This window comes from Oryctolagus cuniculus, chromosome 16 (genome assembly GCF_051225735.1).
Source record: "Oryctolagus cuniculus isolate XC-2025 breed Fujian yellow rabbit chromosome 16, ASM5122573v1, whole genome shotgun sequence".
Lineage (NCBI taxonomy): Eukaryota > Metazoa > Chordata > Mammalia > Lagomorpha > Leporidae > Oryctolagus > Oryctolagus cuniculus.
The window spans coordinates 41,795,373-41,801,591 of NC_142882.1; the positions used below are offsets into that span (position 1 = coordinate 41,795,373).

General features: G+C 44.4%; 2 pseudogenes; one reads left to right on the forward strand and one right to left on the reverse strand.

The window, feature by feature from the left end:
• Nucleotides 1-554: 554 nt before the first annotated feature.
• Nucleotides 555-1,531, forward strand: LOC100357355 (developmental pluripotency-associated protein 4 pseudogene; annotated as a pseudogene).
• Nucleotides 1,532-5,769: 4,238 nt separating this feature from the next.
• On the reverse strand, nt 5,770-5,864 carry LOC127487333 (small nucleolar RNA U13; annotated as a pseudogene).
• Between the last annotated feature and the right edge of the window lie 355 nt (nt 5,865-6,219).

Genomic DNA, 6,219 nt, shown 5'->3' on the forward strand with positions numbered 1-6,219 from the left:
CAAACTCCTTGGCGTGGCCTAGAAGCACGTGTGAACTGATCGCTGTCTTCCCTCATGTATTTCGTCATCTCCTTGGCTGTTCTCAGTTCTGCATATACAGTACACCCACCTCAGTGTCTCTGCATGCTCTCACCTGTGTCTAAATTCCATTCCAACTCTGCGCCTCCCTGAGCAGCCTCTTCCCCAGCAAACGCTTCTCCGAAAGCTTTCCCAACTCCCAGCTTAGCCTAAGCAGGACTCTTTTACAGGCTTTCTCAGACCCTCTGTCCATTGCTCTGTCTTAGCACTTGGGGAACTGTATTGTGGTTGCACATGTGTCTCCACAATAGCCTACAAGCGCCCAGAAGACAGGAACTATGTTTAAGTTGCTAGCACAATTTCTGTCTCAAGTAGGCATCCATAAACTTTTCATTTTTGTTCCTTTGCACCTGTAAATGATGAACAAATGCACACTTAAGGGCTAATTTCCCACAAGTCTTCAATGTGACTTATTTTCTGGTGTCTGTATTTATTGTAGGTCTCATACCTTTCATTAGAATCCTAACACTACTCTTAGGCTAGGGACCATCGTGGAAGTGAAAAGACCTTTCTTTTTATCAACTTCATTTGTCTTCCAAGTATGGAGAATTCTAGAGGCAAGGAGAGAACCGCCACAGGATGGTTGAGGGAAGAAGAACAGTGGGCCTTAACTCAACCAAGCACATCTTTACCAAGAACATCAGAAAAGGAGGGGAACAAACGAAAAAGATCTATGAAAGATGATAAAGTTGCCTGTCCTAAGGAAAGGGGACAGTGTGATGGCAACCCAAAACCTCGGAAGAAGGTACCAATTCCTCCGTTACCTGTAGATCTGCCACCCATCGACCTGGTTCACAGAGACATTTTGCGGGCCTGGGGTCAAAAGCTGAGGTTAAGCACTAAAGGCCCGAAAATAGATCTGTATAAGCGACTATGTGAATATGCTTACCCAGACCAGAAGCCTTGTTTACAGGCTATTCCCAGCACAGCAAAGGAGGTCAAGATCAAAACATCCTTACAAATAAAATCAAAGGTGGGCAAAGAGGAAACATCCCAGGAAAGTGCTAAGAAAACAATGTGTTCCGCAGGGACCGACCCCCCTGAAGTGGCTCCTCCACTCCAGGAGGGCGTACCTGTGCTCCTGGAGGACGTGAATACAGTTGAGGTGACAACTTCTGCCCCAGAGGCTGTGCTGGCCTCTTGGGCCAGAATTGTCGCTGGTGCTGGGAAGAGGAAGGCAGTGGAAACACCCCCAGAGGCCTCCGGTGACAGATGGTGTGTGGTCCGTGGGAAAAGTCTCCCTGCAAACACACATGGTTGGGTTCAGCTGCAGTTTCATGCAGGACAAGCCTGGGTTCCTGAGAAGAAAAAAGGAAGAGTGAGTGCACTCTTCTTGCTTCCTGCAAGTAATTTCCCACCCCCATACCTGGAGGACAATATGCTGTGCCCCGAGTGTGTCCACAGGAATAAAATCTTATCAAAAAGCCTTCAATGGGACTAGAATATCAGGATTTAAAGGACATTCACAGCTTCTGCTTCCTTCTTTGACATCATCTAAGTTCTTGAGGAGTAGGGAGCCTGCGGAACCTTAGCCATGACTGATGATGTAAATTCAAGGCCCATCCCCTCACAGACCTACCTCATCAAGAACGTCACTACAAGCAACTTTGCAAAAGTACCTCTTGGGCCACCAACACCCTCAACAAGGGCATCTCTGAGTCCATTGTGATGGTTGTGAGCATCAAGCACCCGGAGATCATCCTGCACTTCCTGCTATCATGGGAAGACAAGACTGTGTCCGTTTGTGTTTGTGTACTCCAAACAGGCCTGTGGGGTCTCCCATCTTGTGGTTCTTTTCTCTGTCACCAGCAAAGGAAGTTCATAGCTGAAGCAGTGGTTTCCTGTCCATTCAGCAAATAGTCCACGAGAGCATATAGGCTCTTGAGCTCAACCTGTTGCCTCTTCGTAATTCTGCCTACTGAGATCATGCGTCATATTGTCTGGGTTAGCATGCAGCATTACTCAACTGCTTTCCGTTAGAGAACTAAATCCAGCTTGCAGATTCTGTTTTGTTTCACAGGATTGTTTATCCCCTTCAGCCCTTTCACCCTCTCTTTGTGTGAGCAATAGTGCCTAGAACAGACAGAGGCCAAGTGGTGACAGAAGAGCCGAAAGAACCGAGTCAGGATCAGGACAGAGATCTCTTTCTAGCTTTCACCTGCCAACTTCCTACTATGTGTCAGGTATGATGACAGTAAACAATGGCCACTGTGCATCCTGGCATTCAGAATTATTTCATACATGTTAACATGACTAACGAGTTTCTTTGCTCTCTGAGGGATTATGCATCATTTGGGAAGAAAGCTCGTGTTCTGCTATGTTGTCTGGTTATACCCAAGGTCATTTACTAATGTTCCCTGCTGCTTGATTCTGCTAATGTGATGTGTTCTTTCTCCAGACCCCACTCCTCCTCTCCCTCCTGTGCTCCCAGAATACTTTCAGAAGGAAGAGAGACAAATAATTAAATCTATTTTTAAAAAGGATTTATTTATTGTTTGGGGCCAGCACTGTGGCATAGCTGGTGAAGCTACTACTTAACAGCACCAGTGTCACATATGGGCATTGGTTCGGGTCCTGGCTGCTCCACTTCTGATCCAGCTCCCTGACAATGAACCTGGGAAAACAGTGGATGATGGCTCAGGTGCTTGGGCTCCTGCACCCATGTAGGAGACCCAGAAGAAACTCCTGGTTCCTGGCTTCAGGACGCCCCAGCTCTGGCTGTTTTAGCCATCTGGAAAGTGAACCAGAGGATGGAAGGTCTCTCTCCGCAGCCCCCCTCTCCCCGTAACTCTGTCTTCAAATAAATAAATAAAACCAGAAGTTAGGAGCCTCTGTGGGTCTCATGGTTGCAGCAGCTCAGGCGCTTGGGCTACCTTCTGCTGCTTTTCCAGGCCATTAGCGGGGAGGTGGGACGGGAGTGAGGCATCCAGGACTCTAGCCAGTGCCTATGTGGGATGCTGGCGTCACATGCAGCAGCTTCACCTGCTATGCTACAATGCCCACCCCCAAATAATTGGATTCGATTACTTTTGCCCCAGATGAATTCCATGGCAGAGGGAGGATAGGGTACGATGATTGAGCTGCTATGGGGGAGCCCAGAGAAGATCTGCATTCATTCCCCATCTGAATGCTAAAGTCACAACCATGCAGATAGGTCTGGGCCCACAGCTATGTGTGGTGTGAACAACATGTGAAATATAATAGGAACAATAGAAATCTGGAGCCAGAACTTCAAATTTTCCTTGGTTCCAGAAAGGAATGGAAGACTCCATGAGCAGATTCTAAAGTAACTGCGCTGAAGACAGGTTTAGCAAGATATCATTGGTAGAGGCAAAAGGGTCTGTAAAAAAGAAAAACAGTGAACTCCTTGACAGGAATCAAAGGTGGATGTGACACATCTCCTGAGGAGGGATAAAGGGACATTTTTAAATTCCAATTTATTACAGTGGCGTTAATTTACCAAAAAATGTTCCATATAAATTTCTGTATGTTAACAAGTTAGAGCTTACAGATAAAAGTTGAAATTTGGCATCTTAATTATGTATACCTAGTACCAGAAGGAACGGTAAACATTGAAATGTGTTTGGCATGATGCAACGGGAAGTCAGACATCACTGGTCATGTGAGTCTAATCACAGGGAAGCAATAGGTCCTGATGACACTAATTGTCTCTCTACAGTCATTAAGTAACCTTAATACTCAGATGTACTCTTTTCCCCATTTCTAATAAGCATATCTTTACAAAATAAATTATGCTTCACCATTAAAAAAAAAAAGAATCCTAACACTAATGGCTTATCATTTCACTCCATTATTTCTTCAAGGTCAACAATTTGCTGCTCTACATACTAACACTACTCAGAACACACATACACATACACACACACGTGAGTAATTCACTTTGATCTTGGGCATTCTGGTGTCCTGTTGGCCTCCTTCCTGGCATTTGTCTTTCGTAGACTTATTAAAATGCACAGAACCTGAAGCAAAAAGCGTAGAAGGGGATTCACTCGTAAGGAATATAAGTAATGCATAAAGTGTACAAGTTTTCTGAAGAGTTCAGTGATGGCTACTTAACATTACTAACACTCTTCTCATTAAGAACAAATATTTTCTGCATTCCTAATTGCTTTGAACAGTTATTACATACATTGCCCATTCATTTAAATCTAAACTCCAAATTAAAGACCCATAAGCAAACATAATTCTGGAACGGTTAAGGCTAAGTTAATAAATATCTTTATGATATTCTCAGGTGACATGGAATGAATCAAATGACACTCCGTCTTGGTGCAGTAACATAGCATGAGTCTGGAGATCATGTGAGCTGTGTTCAGTTCCTTGCAGTCCACAGCTCAGGCAGGTGCAGCATGATGGCCAGCCTGCCTGGTTATTTCTTCATAATCACAAGGACCTGCATTAGTAGGTCTAATTCCATTCATGGTGTCTGTCACATCCACCAGGACCAACTCATCAGAACTGTTCGGACATGGGTATTAAAAATTCCAATTCTGGCTCTTCTTGTGGCACAGCAGGTTAAGCCGACACCAACATCCCATATGTGCACTGGTTTCAGTCTCAGCTGCTCCATTTCCTATCCAACTCCCTGCTAATGTGCCTTGGAAAGTAGCAGAAGATGGCCCAACTGCTTAGACCCCTGCACCCACATGGGCGACCTGGATTGAATTCCTGGCTCCTGGTTTCTGCCTAGCCAAGCCCTGCCTGTCACGACCCTTTGGGGAGTGAACCATGGGTGGAAGAGCATTCTCTTTCTCTATCTCAGATTCTCTCTGTCGCTCTGCCTTTCAAATAAATAAATCCAATACTAAAATTTTTAAATTCCTGGGCATTTTCCCAAACCGTCCAAGTCATTTTCTGGATAGTATGCATAGAGAATCTTCATGTTTTCAACAGTTCTCCTGACTGTTCTTAGGATCTGAGACCTCTTGCTATGGAGAAAAAAAAGCTATCTGGTGCTGCGTAATGGAAAAGATTGCGGGAAATGAAAAGTGGTGTCAGCTGACACAAACCATCTTTCATGAAGTGTGATTTTTATAGAAGAATCCCAAGTATTTCATTACTAGTTTTAAAAATACAGAAAGACAGTAGATGATAGAGAGAGATCTTGTAATAAGGAAATTTATTATTTTCTCATCAGTGGTGCTCCTGGTTTTCTATTTCCACTCAGTATTCAGGGTAGAATTAATAAAAAAAATCTGTTCTTTTTACTTACAAAATAATTACGACAGACTAGTTTCTTCCTTGAAATTAGTGCAATTTTTTTCTCTTATTTTTGTGTGTGAAATAGCTTCCTACTTCCAAATTTTGCTTCATTTTCTGGCAACTATTTATATTCTTTAAATGAATTACCCGCACACAACCTCCTGTTATTTTTCCCAATTTAAAACGTGTCTCTCGACCTCCTTCTTCTTCCCCTTCCCTCTGCACCAGCACCCCCGTTTTCTTTCTGAGACGCCTCTCTGCCCAGCCTTTCTTCACTCCACCCTGATCTCCGGTAGAAGGCGGCTCTTCTTAAAGCCCCCGAGGACGTCCGTGCTGTGGAAGCTAGAGGTCCATTCTCAGTCCTTGTTTTATAGCATGAGTTTCAACACTGCTTCTCAAAGCTCCTTTTCCTCTTGGCTTCCAGAAAACTGTGTTTCAGTTGTCTTCTTTTCCTTTCTTTCCTGTTTGCTTCAGACAGGTAAAGTGCTGATGTCTTAATGGGTTTGAGGAGGCTCACCTCACACCATGGCGTGAAAGCCCACTTCCTGCGCTCAGGAACCACTTTCCTGGTGTTCTTACTGCCATGTAGAACCCCCCAGGTTCCTGACTGTGGCTCCTCCACAACTCCCTGACCTCCAAATGGTGGGACAGCAACTAGTTTGATGTTTAGATGGCTTCTCTTTCCTGTTGATACGTAGCCCACACAGTCTTATCCAGACTCCAATCTTTAAATGCTATCTATACTCTGAATATTCCTAAACTCATATTTGCAGTTTGGATCTCTCTCCTGATCACGTGACTCACCCATTCAGTGGATCCCATGAAGCTTCAGTAGGGTATTGGAGAAATTCAGAAAATGGGCTTCCACTCCCTCTGTCCTTTTCCAAACCTACGTCTTTCAAAGCTTTCCCCACCTCT